Source organism: Chiloscyllium plagiosum, chromosome 11 (genome assembly GCF_004010195.1).
Source record: "Chiloscyllium plagiosum isolate BGI_BamShark_2017 chromosome 11, ASM401019v2, whole genome shotgun sequence".
NCBI lineage: Eukaryota > Metazoa > Chordata > Chondrichthyes > Orectolobiformes > Hemiscylliidae > Chiloscyllium > Chiloscyllium plagiosum.
The window spans coordinates 29,880,818-29,896,722 of record NC_057720.1 but is presented as its reverse complement, the minus strand read 5'-3'; the positions used below and the strand labels follow the sequence as shown (position 1 = coordinate 29,896,722).

The 15,905-nt window shown below is 35.5% G+C and overlaps 1 protein-coding gene across 1 annotated transcript in view; it reads right to left on the bottom strand.

The window, feature by feature from the left end:
* dmbx1b (diencephalon/mesencephalon homeobox 1b) overlaps positions 1-15,905 on the bottom strand; it is a 43,681-nt gene that overhangs the window by 13,220 nt on the left and 14,556 nt on the right. The window lies entirely within an intron of this gene.

The following is a 15,905-nucleotide window of genomic DNA, read 5'->3' as shown; positions in this document are numbered from 1 at the left end:
GCCATTCTTACTGTGTGGCTTTAACAATGTGTGAAAATATTTTATTCAGTGTCCTTAACCAAATTTTGAATTAAAAACTGAGAATGGAATTTCTCCATATGACAGGACGTAGGCTCCAAATCTGAAGAAAATGAAGTTGCATTTTCACTTGAATCAGTGTTTCTTTTAATGGTTATGTAATAAGTGAGTCAGGTTTTCATTAAGCAACACCTGTAATGGGAATTAAAGGTCAGTTCTTTCCCTCTCACCTAATAACATGTAAAGCAAATGTCATTCAAATCTGGATACCACAATCAGCATAACATTTTCAATTCAGAGAGGTTATAACATTATATTTACAAAGATCATATCAAGCTATCAAACAGTTGAACATAGTGTATTTTTCAAAAACAGATTTGGAATTATGCTTTCGTACTTTATTGTTAATTGCACAATGTTTTCTTTTCAAATTCTTCTACCTCCATCAAGATCTGTATTGTTGGGATTGGTCCTGGAACATTTCCAGTTTTCTATGGCAAGCATCAACAAGAAAAGTATAATAGGCAGCAGAGAAATAAAGCAAACTATCCTCTATATTGCCCATACAGCATACAATGATGCTCATCCTCAGAAAGTTATCTTTTTCTCAAATAATATTACATTTTATTTCTCACAAGATTTATTTTCAAAACCTCCCTGAGTTAAGGCCCTAAATTGGAGCTAATTTGCATTGAATTGTTGCTAAGTATGCTTCATGTCCACTTGAAGCTGATTTGAGACTGCCACTAAATTATTTTGATTATAAACCTTATAATTATTAGTGAGAGGAGAGCTTTATCTCATTAGTCTGCTTAATTTTCACTCAAAGATGAATGTTTTAACCTCCAGTAACAATCTGTTATTTATCAAATTACATATGAATCCATAATTCTAGCTTTTGTTTTATAATTTGCATCAATGTTATATAATCCACTACATGCAGTTATTCACTAACTTCTAAACCATTCAATCCTTTACTAGCTCCTCAATGTAATTATTCAATATGAAACTCTTACAGACCATGTGGTAACATATCTTTTAGTCTTTTCAGGCCACTATGGATAAGTATTGTAGAGTTTCAAGGTCACCTGTACAATTTCCTTATAGTTTACCATAATAAGAGTAAATGAGCACTAATACCAGGTTTTCAAATTAAAAACAAGACAACACAAACAGGACTGAATTGAATGGCATTTGAGCTAAATTGCCAAAGTTTAGAGGCTACTTGTGGCTCAATAGCTGTAATCTTTGCTCTTTTAATTTTGGATCACAAACCTAATTTTGAAAAAAAATTCTTCTCAGATATAGTTGTATTTATAATCAATTCCAAAGAAGGTGAGATCTGTCTCACTGATGTCCTTTCATAACAACTGCAACCTCTACTGACCCTGAAAGCAATGTATAGTGTCTCCTTTCCTGCAGAGATCATCTCCTTCTATAATTCTTGTAGGCTCTACCATTAGAAATATAGTTGACTGGTGTCATGTTAGGTAATTACATTTAAATCAAATATTCCACTGGCAGTACTAAACTTTTTCCAAGCATTTATGCAACTTGTCTTTCTGGTAATATTGATTACTTGCTTTGATTAGTCACATTCTGCTTAGATATTACATGTTTGCAATATTTCTTGGTGATAAACAATCATTTCTCATTAACATTCTTTTCCATCTATTGCATTACAAAGTATTTTGCCAAAGTCAGTGATGCCACAAATATGTACAATGGGTTCCAAGGAGTGTTTCCAAATTATTATAAAAGATAAAAAGTCATAATATTAGAGGATCAGCATTTCTTTTGCATCTCTTCTGATTGGCAAATGCCCTTTGGAAAGCCAAATATGATCGTAGACATCAGAGATATTGCAATTAATAGCAACTCCCAAACAGATTTTCAATCCAGATGCCTGCATGTGTTTAGATTAATCAGGGCTTGCACTTTAGACATGTCAAAAAGTATTTCTAAGTCTCGAGCTGCCCAACCAACCACCTATAAAAAGACCATGAAAAGTTGCTCAATAAAAGACGCCCAAAATGTTTTATTGTGGAGGCAGAAAGAGCAGGTGAGGTCCTCCTTTATCTGCAACAATTGCAGGCTCTGTGCTCAGACCTCTGGAGTTGAACTTGAACCAAGGATGCTACACCTTGAGCTATTTGGAGTGAGCAGAAGAGGTTTGACAGTATGGTACCAGGGATCCAATTATGTGGACAGTCTGGAGAAACTGAACTGTTCTGCTTAGAACAGAGTAGATTATTTGTAAATTTGATAGATATGTTTAAAATCACGTAGGACTTTGATACAGGAAAAAAAGACAAAAACAATCAGTTCCCCTTAGATGCAGATTGAGGGCAATTGACAAAAGAGCCAACGAAAATTTTATGTATTAAGTCGTTATAATCCAGAATGGATTGTCTGAAACAGTGGTAAAAACACAGACTCAGTAGTGACTTTCAAAAGGGAACTAAATGAATACATGAATGATTACAGCAAAGGAGTAGAGAAGTGGGGCTAATTGGATAGCTCTTGCAAACAGCTAGTACAAGCCTACTTCTATATGAATCACTTTATAATTGATTTTGTAGAACGTTTTAACAAATGCTTATAACTAAATTTCTCTCTACATGTATAATTTGTTGACAAAAATATGAAATATCTGAGTAGGATGCAGCAGTATTAATTTTGTCCAGCTTGAGATTTCCACTAACTTAGACAAGTATAAAATGGCAGCTGGTATTCCAATGAGCCCATTATAGAACCAAAAAAGTCAAAATAGCAAAAAATGCACAAAATGACATATGACACTAACTGCTTCCCAGCAGCAAGAGAATATAAATATTGCAAGAAGTTTTTTTTTACTAGCCTACACCTACCCTGAAAATTGTCACAGTCATATTGCATTATCTTATCATACTTTGCCTCGATGCTGGACTGATAAGTATAGCATTAATCTAAAGCAGAAGCTGCTTCATATCAATGCTCAAATTATCATAGAATCATAGAATGGATACCTGGTATGTGAATGCATCTCCAGGGAACTCAGTTCTAATTGATTTTTCTAGTGAAAGCCAGTGATGCTCCACAAATTTCTACTCATAACTTACAGCTCTAATTTCCTAAATTTGCTCTTTGACCTTGCTTTCAACTGTTCCCAGTACACCAATTTGCAAGCTGTCTATATAAGAGGGCACATACACTTTCAACTGAAAAAGAAATGTCCTCAGGGTGCAACCTACTATTTCAGTTGTGGATCAGAGTTTTAAGTCATGTTCGAGTGGAATGCTCTAACTTGTATCAAAGATTTTGGCACTGTAGAGAAATCTCACTGCAAATCTTACAATGTGTTCAGATTTCAAATTGAACATCGCTACGATGTACTTTTGCTTCACATTAATGTCAAAGTTAAAGTGCAGTCTGAATCCAGAGGTAAGACATGTCCAAATACTGAAGATAAGTGGAGTGTAAAACCCCAGCAAACTGCTTCATTTTGAAACCAATCTGGATGTTAAAATCTTAATACTGCATGCTTGATTCAGGCCTCGATATGAGATGTACAAGTATAGCATTGATGGGAAGAGACACTCTATATCAATGCTGAACTTATAGTGTGAATACACTGGTTGGTCAGCTTCTAGCGTTCTGAGTTCAAATTTCATTTGATAGTTAGATCTGAACTAAAGTTGTGGTGAATGTCAGTGAGATCGGGAAGGTTTGGACACTAAAATGGCAGTGACTCAACTATGCTTTTTAAAATTCTTTTGCTTGAGAACATTTCTTGTGAGTCTTCACTTTTAGAAGCAACTTGATGCATAACATTTTTACCCTCACAAAATTATGAGTGAGATTTCTTTTGAGAATATTTCATGAATTTTGTTTTATTGATGAGATAGAATGAAAGTGTTCAAATAACAATAAATAGTACAACTAATTTCATCAGACTAAGACTCTGCAGTATAAAATGGTGAGACTCAGTTTTGTGTCTATCAGTTCCTGTACACTGATTGTAGGATTTCAGCTGCGCCATTGACTAGCCAGCAAAACATCCAGGAGCTCTCTCATGCATTAAAATACATTGTAAGCACTGAGCCTGGAGCAGATTTCTACCTTTGTTTCCACACGTTTGTCACATAGAGGAAAATTAGTATGAGGAAGAAAGAAATTTTTAAAAAGTCAAACCATTCCAAAAAATGACAACATTTCTAGTGCACTGGTAGGTATCAGAGTGATGAAAGACCTTGAGGCTAATTTAACTTACAATGCCAACATGCACAAAGTATGCAGTACACAAATAGGACAACAAAATCTTTAATGGAACATAAAAATGTTTGTCAAACAAATATATTACAAATTCAAACTAATACCCCATCTTAGTTGGGACAATACAGCTCTCCTGCTAAAGCTAATTGGCTACTGGGAATTTAGAATAAATCTGTTAACTTGTTGGGAAATAAATCTTCTTGAAGAGAGTGATGTTATGCTGGACATCAGAAAGCTTTGCTATAACTGTAGCTTCAGGGTTAAGGAATATTTGTTACAATGACACTGATAATAATCAGTCCTTGCTCATGTTTAAGATCCTTTTAAAAATACATAAATCAATTATAGAAAAGAACCTATACAGCATTTTTCAAATTACAAATGCATTTGTCAAATGGAGGTTCTGTTTTTAAGGCTGTCAAATTCTGCTTACAGTGCTTAAAATAATCTTTATATTTCATTAAGCAGCCAAATAAGTTGCACTTGCCCAGTGGCTGTATTGATGGGTTTCAGTTGAGGCCAGCAGGAAACATGACTCTCCTGTTGCTGTTCAGTTGCCATAGCATAATATCCAATAGCACTGTGTGAGACAGGGGATCAGAAGGGATTTAATTGACTCACGTAGAAGCAGTGCAGCATTGATCCTAAATGCAAGAAGTTGAGTTTGGAACTTTCTTCTTTATATTATTGCTGCTGTCTTTAAATTGATTGTTTTTAGTTGGAAACACTGCAATTTCCAATCATTTTATTTTTAACTATTCTGTATTGCGGTTTTGACATAACTAAATGTAAAGATGGAAAAGAATTGGTGTTAATCCTTAACATTTCAGCACTGATGGATTGAATAGTAAGTAGCATTATGTTACAGTCACAAGATAATAGATTACCAGTTTAATGCCAAATAGTATTAAATTATGGACAGTTTCTGATATGGATTCCTGTCAGCTAGAAACTGCTGCGAACTCATTTTATTTAAGATTATTGTAATCAACAGGGAGAGGGAATGTTCATCCTATCAGTGTGAACTGAATTTAAACCCATGTGTGCCAGATGATAAAGCAATGTTCTAACCGATCACAACTTCAGACATTGTACACTCAAGTTGAGAAGGCTCATATTAAGGCATAGGACTGAATTTTATCAGAAATTACTCTCAGTTTTGGTGAATTTCATAGGAGATTTCTCTCCATGAGTCCTAACGTCTTTTCTCACACAGTCTTCCCAAATGTGCCTCATTACCTATGCCCAATGTCCTGTAGTGCCTTGATTGTCATATTTTTTTCCCACTTCCCACTTGCAAGTATTGGCCACTTGGTTTCCTGGCACTGACACCATCTTTAAAGCCTGGTTATGCACCCAGTCAAACACCAACACTTGCCAGCTACCCTGGGCCGTTGCTGTCAATTGTCCCAGACATGTTGGACAGAGGGAAGTTGGCACCCAACGTGGCAAACTTTTGTGGTCACTGCCTTTGGAGCATATCCTGAGATATAAAAGACTGCTGTCCAGGGTCAGAGGAATGAGTGGTGAGCTGCAGTTGTACGGTCATTCATATTGAAAATTGTCACCATCTAGTACATATCCAGTAGATGGAAAAATGGAAAACTAAGATCAATGGGGTGAAAAATAAATAATATTAAAGATGTTAATACATACTTATACATACAAGTAGGCCTGTTATTTCTCATGAATGAGAATGTCATCTTGCCATTCAACACTTGGTTGGAAATTGGATATTTGATCTCAACATCTAGATGCTCATTACTGCTCACCTCATGCAATTCTAACAACTTTCTTACCATTGCCCCCATGGGGCTGGGAAGATTCCATCCAAAAGGATCCTTGGTTTTATAAACAGAGTACCAAAGCTGCACTCACCCTTTATAAAGCACTGGAGAGACTGAAGCTGGAGTATTGTTTCCAATTCTGCTAACTACTTTATGAAGGAAGCCAAAGCCTTTGAGCAAATGCAAGGGGAGTTATTAGAATGATACTGGGAAAGAAGACTTCAGTCATGTAGAGAGGGGAGAGAAACCTGGGTCACTCTCTGTACAACATAGAAGATTACGTGAAAGTCTGATGAAGAATTTTGGAAGATTAAGTAAGAAGAAATTATTTCCAGTGGCAAAGGATTAGGAATAAGAAGTTGTAGATTGACATTATTTAGCAAAAAAATGACATGAGAGAAATAATTCTATGTAGTTATTTGCTATTATATGGCATGTACCCCTTGAAAGGATAATATTAGCCAATGTGATAATAACTTCCAAAAGAGAATTAGATTGAAGTACATTTATATGTTGATGCAGAAAGATGAGGGAGTGGTACTAATTGAGTCATCTTTTACTCTTTTATCATCCAGTGGAAATAAGACTTGCTTGTCCAAACTACCCTTATTAAACAACCCATTAATTTCAGGTGCATGGGAATCTTCAGCCATCTATATATGAAATAGTATAATCACATGCATATTAAAACTAGAGTTGGATTCATTATTTATATTAACCCCATGACTTATGGTGTGATCTGAACTATTTGATGGGCAAAATTGAGTAATTCTGACCAAATAAGCATAAGTCACTTATGGTAAAAACAATGACTGCAGATGCTGGAAACCAGATTCTGGATCAGTGGTGCTGGAAGAGCACAGCAATTCAGGCAGCATCCGAGGACAGGCAAAATCGACGTTTCGGGCAAAAGTCCTTCATCAGGAATAAGTGTCTGCCCATCTCTACGTAAATCCTTGTCTATCTAGGGTGCTGTACACGGAGAATCAAAATTAAGTAGTGTATCTAAGCTATTATTATTTGTGGTTAAATAATAAGATGTGGAGATAATTAGGAAGCAGAGTAACGATATTGGTTGAAGAGTTTCTACTCTGTATAGCTAAGACATTGAAAAATGTAATACTGAAGCATTGCAGCATCACCACTGGAGGGAGGATATAATCACTGCATGACAAATTTACCTCGTCAGTTTTCATTAAAAATGTGGGCATTGAAATAAACAAGTTAAAGCTGAAGTCTGATAAAAATGAATTGACAGCGGGAGTAACGTTTAAACAGCAAGTGCAGGAAGTTGGAAGATTTTTCATATATTGCAGCTATTGAACAATTTTCCAAATTAATTTTTTAACTTTATTTTCTAAAAGAAGTCGCTCTTGGTATTTCAAATATGAATTGTTTTCTCTGCTTTATCAAAAGAAAACATGAATTTTTGATTGCAGTACCATTGACTACAAATGACCCCCTGTCCTTATCAATCCCAACTCTTTCAAAATGGTCAAATGGAACACCTTCTATTACTTTCAATTTAATAGAAGTTCACTGGAGAAATAATTTCCCATTAATTTCTATTTTGGAGCATTTTCACATGTTTCTTGTGTATAGTTACACAGAAAGTAGGACATTTTGAATATCTGTAAACAATCTGGTGAAAGTATTGCAACAATGTCAGTTTAATTTGCAGCTATTTTGTGGAATTTCAGGGATTGGTTCATCTCTCATCCATTTCCAAATTGCATTTCAATGCATTAAAGATTGTCTATTTCTTACTATCCCAGTGGACAAATCCATTCTGTAATTTTTGATATTATCATAGATTACACCAATCATCCCAGTATATAAAATGATTTTGTTTACTTGTCCCTAAATGTTATGCTTTTGCATACAGATTGATGCCCATAATTGCGCCTCAGCATGTTATGCTCACATTAGTGTCAGGCTTAATTTCTCAACCCAAAAAAGTATGATTGACAGAGCAGCACCTTTTAACTGGTTGTAAGGAATCTAGCTGGTCATATAGCTTATGTTGCAAAGATGCGAAGGCATTTAAGACATGCCCACACAGAAAATACTTTATGTGACGAATGACAAAAATGGTGACCACCCATGCCCATGCAGAGATTTTTCAAGGCTTAAAAGGTCAAGTTATATCCAGGCATTCAAGAGTTTGTAGCATTCCTGAATAAGATAATATTTAAAGAAGTAAAATCGGTTTCCTTGCGATTCAGCTTTGAACCCAACACACGAATTATAAGACTTGTTAGTGAATTTTAGTCATAGGAAGAAGTCCGATGTCTGATTTAACCAATCTTATATAAAATAAATTCACAGCAATACATCCCTGTGGACAAGCAACAAGCAATAACTTAAGGACTGAGGTGATTTATATATAAAATAATGGACACATGGGAATGATTGTGTCTGCAATCTAATTGAGGAGCTTTATATGTTTTATTATTAAAATAATAAATAACAGCAAAGATTCTAAGGCTGTGATGTAATTTTGAAGCTTAAGTATCATTATTAAGAGAATAATGAGTACTTACAATTGATTACATGATAATAATCAGATGAAGATACTTAACTGGTGTTATACATAACGATAAATATTAGTGCTTTGACACTATTGCACCCTATCTTTCATTTTTGGTATTGCTGGTTATGTGAATTGTTTTAATTATTTATTTTTAATTTACTTTTCAATGAAAAGCGGTCAGGATCATGTTAGTTGGTGTTAATGTGCCCACCTAAATTATTTATGAGGGCATCCACACAGAACAATTACTGGCTGTAATGTAATCAATATGAGTTGATCAGATGGGTTTAATCATGTATCTGTATGTATCATAAACAATAGTTTAATTTAGGAGTTTAGATGTTATAATAAATGAGAAAGACACTCTGATAACTTACAATTCCGCTCTGTTTTTTGAGACTAAATTATGGGAAGATGAATTTGTATCTCCTTAAAACATTGTAAAAAATATATATTATTTCCATTGATCAGTTGATCAGTTTTATTTTATTAAGATTTCCTAAGTACATTAATTGAACAGTTTTGATTGCATTAGTGACTCATAAATAATGGAGAAAATGAGACTTCGTCCCATTTTACTGTTATATAAGGATTTTCACCTCTGGGTTTGACATCATTAATTTCTAACAGCATGTACATTGTTTTAATTTTAAGGTAAGTCTTTATTCAAGTTTGCTCTATTTTGGTACTATCATTACAAAGTCAACTGAAAGCATGTTCCACACCTTGAGGCACATTGGCATTCGTGCTAGAAGATTCTTTACTGTACTATCATTATTTCAATTACTTTAAAAGCAGTCCTCTCTTTTTTTGCAGCATCCATAATTATACGAAAGTTGAGGAGGTGCAAAGGTACAGGGAGGTGGTGCAGTAGGAGTGATGCTAACTGGATTAGTAATCCAGAAACCTGGCATAATGTTCTGGGGACATGGTTCCAATCTCATCTTGAAAAATAGTGAAAATTAATTTCAATGAAGTCTGGAATTAACAGCTAAATGAATGGAAACTATGTAACTACTGTTGATGGTAAAATCCCACCTAGTTTACAAATGTCCTTAAGGGAGGTACGTCTGCCATCCTTACCTGGTCTGGCCTTCATATGACTCCAGACTCTTGGCAATGTGTTTGACTCTTAACTGCCTTCTAAATTAACTAATGAACCATTCAGATCAAAGGCAATGAATGCTGGTTCAGCCAATGACAGTGCAACGCATGAATGAATGTAAAAGAAAATGGCTGTCCACACATCTTCATTCGTAGCAATCTTTTGATGCTCCACAATATCATAAAAGACAAGTAGAATAAGCAGCTCCACAAATTACTTCAGCTGACGTAACTGACTTAAGCACCACATTCTAACCATCTGAGATGACTAGCTGTAAAAGCATTTCAATGACAGTAAAGCTCTTTGCAATATCCTGAGATCATGAAAGGCACTATGTGAATAGAAATCATTCTATTTTTCAAGGTGGTCGAGGATTAATATACTTAGTTAGTGAAACAATAGGTATTACATATTCTTTAAGTTAAATGGCTAGGCTGTGACAGATGGGGTTACAAGCTGTTCAAGTGTGTAGAGATCTTAGCTTTACAGCATATTGATCAGAATGTTAATGGTGTACACAGAATAACTTCATCTAAGACAAGACGTTTGAGTTTAACCGGAATTCTGGCTTTGATTTGTCCTGCTGCATGTAATAACTATATTCTAACACTTTGTAATCTTGGTTGAATAACATTGAGAAGGATTTGAAAATTCCTGTTTTCATCACTAATTAGAATGTTTACCTCTGATGTAATGTTGTTTGAATATAGACATTCACAAGTCAAAACAGAAGCAGCTGATACTAGGATGAATAAGTCAATTTAAGACATTTAATTGGAATGGAATTGGAGGAAGCAATTTGCTGAGATGATCAATTACTCTTAGAGTCATAGAGTCATAGAGATGTACAGCATGGAAACAGACCCTTCGGTCCAACCCGTCCATGACCAGATACCCCAACCCAATCTAGACCCATCTACCAGCACCCGGCCCATATCTCTCCAAACCCTTCCTATCCAGATACCCATCCAAATGCCTCTAAAAATGTTGCAATTGTACCAGCCTCCACCACTTATTCTGGCAGCTCATTCCATACACGTACCATCCACTGTGCGAAAAAGTTGCCCCTTAGGTCTGCCTCTAGTTCTGGACACCCTGACCCCAGGGAAAAGACTTTGCCTATTTACCCTATCCATGCCCCTCATAATTTTGTAAACCTCTATACGATCACCCCTCAGGCTTCGACGCTCCAGGGAAAACAGCCCCAGCCTGTTCAGTCTCTCCCTATAGCTCAGATCTTCCAACCCTGGCAACATCTTTGGAAATCTTTTCTGAACCCTTTCAAGTTTCACAACATCTTTCCGATAGGAAGGATACCAGAATTGCATGCAATATTCCAACAGTGGCCAAACCAATGTCCTGTACAGCCGCAACATGACCTCCCAACTCCTGTACTCAATACTCTGACCAATAAAAGAAAGCATACCAAACGCCTTCTTCACTATCCTATTTACCTGTGACTCCACTTTCAAGGAGCTATGAACCGATCCTTGTGACACTCCACTGGTCACAGGCCTCCAGTCTGAAAAACAACCTTCCACCGCCACCCTCAGTCTTCTACCTTTGAGCCAGTTCTGTATCCAAATGGCTAGTTCTTCTCTTCTCAGATTCCTCAGGCTGTTTCTGGGGATGGTCCATTTCCTTTCAGATGTTCTTGTGCTGCCTGATTTGGGCAATTCTACTTCTTCAAATCATAAACTTCTCATCAAGACCTATGATAACTACTGTGAACACCATATATTTTATTGGAGCTTATTTTCAATGTTGGGTAATAGGCTTCTGGCAAAAACATTTCTGCTTTGAGATGGGAGCAGAGGTAAGGTCAGATTTGGCACTGGAGACACTGTATGGACACACATTGCAATACATGATACAGGCCTATTTAAAAATAGATTTTGAATACAAATCCAAAAGGTTAGAGTGAATGGTTCTTGAATTGACTTCCTACCACATCAGATGCAATGCACAGGGTAGAATTTGCGACTCACAGATTGTTTTTTTCAGTTGTCAGCAAAATTGCATCATAGGAAGTTACACTATTCCTAATTTGCAGCATATTCATCATCTTAAATAGATGGAAGGATACTGGCAATACCTCAGAAAATCAACCCACCAGTTAATAGATTAAAAACCTGATATATATGTGTGTGTTTGTGTGTGTGCATATCTGTAAATATGTGCACCTATATTGTTGCAATGACAGACAATCATATATGGTCAGTATGTTTATATAAGATGTATTCTCCTGCTTGTCTCAGGAAGAGAGAATGTTGTTTTATTGTTTTTGGCATCTTTTTCCTTTATTGGATTACAAGTGCACACATGCAATCCCCATTTGGCAGCTGTTGCCTGGATTTTACCCGTTTGAAATGTTATCATTTTACCTTGTGGTAATCCAAGAGAACTTCAGAGAATGGCCTAGATGTTTTCACAGCCACTTACTCAAATTGTTTATTCCTCTTTGCATTTGTGTCTTAGCAGCCTAATTTTACAACAATGCATATAGGATAAAATTCTGATAAATTGGAAGCTGCCTGATGAGATAGATTTCCATATAGGAGTCTCCAAAGAGTAAAAACATAGGGTGATAATGAAACTCAGCAGGCCTGAGGTATCTATGAGGACAGAGACAAAGTTAATCTTTCGAGTACAATTACCCTTCAGAAAATGGGCTTGGGGTAGAATTTGCCTCTCATTGATTTATCTTTTTAACCATCAGCAAAATTAACCATAGGAAGCAACCTGATCCCTAGCAGATTTAATTTGCAGTTTGTTCATCATCCTAAATAGATGGAATGATATTGACGATAATTGTGTTCTGAAAATCAGCTAAACAATCACTAGCCTTAACCTGATATTCATATATACATTTACACACATAGCATTTATATGTGCCCATTTTGTTACAATATCAGGCAACTATATATAATAAGTTTGTCTATATCAGACGTACTCTCCTTTTAGTCTCAGGAAGAAAGAATAACGTTTTATTCTTCCAATGAAGGGTCATTCAACTCAAAATGTTAACTTTGTCTCTCTGCCTCCTCAGATCCTGCAAGATCTGCTGAGTTTTTCCAGCATTTTCTGTTTTATTTCAGGTATCCAAACTGAGCAGTATTTTGCTCCTATGTGATTCTCCAAAGGGTCTTACTTTAGTCAAATCAGATAAGGGCTTCTTCCAACTTATTCAATAGTATTCTAGCTGAATTATTCCACAATTAGATTCTATAGCACCAAAATGAAGAGGTGAAACGATTTCAAGAGACTTTTAGTCCATTATATTCTTTTCCTCACCTTCCCTCCCTCCCCATTTTGCTATGAATATTTCTAAAACAACTCCTGAAAACATCCTCACTTTTAAATGATCAAGGCTGATTGATCACTTCTAACCAAATTGATTAAGTTTAAAATTTAATGCAATTGAAATATAGTTTTGGAAACTGAATAAAAGACACCAGAATAAAAGTATAGTATTACAAATTTTGGATTAAATGAATAGTGGCAAGAGGCATGTATGACATTAATACCAGTAGTGACCAGTTGGCTAAGCAGTAAGAATTACAGTACCCAAGATATATAGGTTCAGGTCATACATGCTCCAGAGGTGTATCATAACATATCTGAACAGGTTGTTTAAAATTTCAATACTTTGTTCCCACATTTCAATACACGTTTACATTAGTGTTAATTTTGCAGTCCATTTTGACTAGAAATGGATCAGAGGGAGGGACTATGTCAAATGCCTCATCTAATCCATGTGTGTGTTGTTTCTATATTTCAACAATTATGAAAATTCGATCACGAGACTCCATGACATTGAAAGAATACATTCCTGGTATTTCAACAGAAATAATTTTATACATAATATTAAATCTATAACTATAAAATATTGAAACAAAATATTCAAACATAAAACTCCACAGCATCCAATGTTCTGTTCCACTAGTACAGAAAATAACAGAAAGTACCAAATAGAACTGAACTCATGATAATGTAAAAATGAAACAAAACTACATTTCACCATACTGAAAGTATGTGTTCCAACGCATTCTAATATTAGATAATAACTCTAATGTTGTGTTATACCACATCAAAACATGAAGCAAAAACTCAGAATTGCACAGCATCCATATAAATTATTATGCAAGACCATAAAGTGAATCCTGAAGTACAACTTTACTACGCAAATAGTTCAGTACTACATTCCAATGTGCAGCCAACATATCACAACATACTATTGCAATATATAACAAGACAATTATTTCATTGATATTACTGTAGGCAGTGCTCCTCTGAACTTTTTGTTCCTTCTAAGCTGTAAGTACACCCATCAAACCTATATTCCTTCTACCTAGTCTCACTCATTTGAAATCATGACTCCTGCCACAATTTTGTACCTGAATTCATTTTTCATTCAAATTTGTAGAACACCCTATGTCCTGTAACACTTTGCCCCCAAATAATATTCCAAACTTAAATTTAGTATATAATTTATCACCAACTTTTTCTTTATCTTTAACCTTTGTTGCATTCTGAACACTGGGTCTTCGTTCCCCTTCTGTTTCTTAAGTCTGTAAAACAGTATCAGAATTTACAGGTATACAACTCTCCAACACAATCAAATCTAGAATTACCTTAACATAATATTTGAAGATACCATTGGAATGTTAATTGCTAGAATACTATACAATTATCCAACAGGAATAATCAGGTTCCAAGTTTGAAATTCCTTAGTTGAGTCACTGTAAACAATTCTTGTACATTTTAATTTACAAATGTACAAGATCCTATTAAATCGCTACATTAATTCCCAGGTTAATTTAGATCTGCACATGCTCTAAATACACTTGGTCATTAAAAATCAGAGAGAGGAATGTTGCAAACAGTAATCAACTTGAGTTAGATATGTCCCAATGTGCTTCATAAACATGTAATCCACCAAAATATTTACAAAATATCTGACTAACATACAGAATCTTGCAATGGTCTCTGGATAGGATCTGTCAATGGATTGAATATAGGACAGGAATAGGCCACTCAGCACCTTGAGCATGTTCCATCTTTCAATGAGATGGTGAGATGGTTGATATGTGGCCTAACTCCATATACTTGTCCTTGGCCCATACCTCTTAATACGTTTGCTAAACAAAAATTATCTATCTCAGAATTAAAATTAACAACTAATCTAGCATCAACTGCCATTTTTAGAAGAGATTTCCAAACCTCTATCACCACGTGTGTGTAGAAGTGCTTCCTAACATCTCTCCTATACGGTCTGGCCCTCTTTTTTAGACTATGTCCCCTAGTTCTAGAATCTTCACCCAGGGAAATAATTTATCTACTCTGCCTTTTCTGCTACTATCTTAAAGATTTTGATAAAATAACCCCTTATCCTTCCAATTTCTCGAGAAAACAGGTCTAACTTGTATCATCTCTCCTGAAATCCAGGTATCATTCTTGTACACCTATATTGCACTCCCTCCGAGGCCACAGTTATATCTTGCACCAAATATTTAGAATTATTTTGTGGTTAGATCAGAATTTTGTATTCGATTACTTTGTACAACATAACTTTTGTATTAGAGTTAAATAAATGTTTGCGTTTATAATTTTAACAGGGTGGCACATTGAATTGGACAGAAGGCCACAGTCTAGCTGAGATTGAGGATTGAAAATTCACCTTTGCTGGATGCCATAATGTGCAAAGAAATTAAAGTAGTTTCACTCTCATTTCTAGTGTTTACAAAACTGCACCTAATTTGCTATTAATTGTCATTCTCACTTGGAGGGAAAATACTGATAGTTGGTGTGAGTGGTCCTTTAGAACTGTGATATAATGGTAGCGCAGAGTAGATGGGAGAGATTTTACCGAAAACAATTTGTGCAATGGCTGACTTGAAAATATTTGACACTGATAGTTGGTGTCTGGAATGGGTTAAGTTTCCATTCCACAGCAGTAGCATCCCTTAACTTTGATGTAAGAGAAAAGCCAAAGGAAGACTCATCCCTAGATCATGTGGCTAGTTATTTGGAGCTAACTGTATGCTTCTGTGTAAAGAGTTAACTGGCTCTCCTAGCATGTTTAGACAATGCCGTATACTAAGGGTTTTGCTCAATCAATGCTAAATTGCATCTGTTGATGTAAAGAAGGTCTCCAATTATTCCAGCACTATTGAGAACTAGAACTGTCACACACCGGCACAGAATT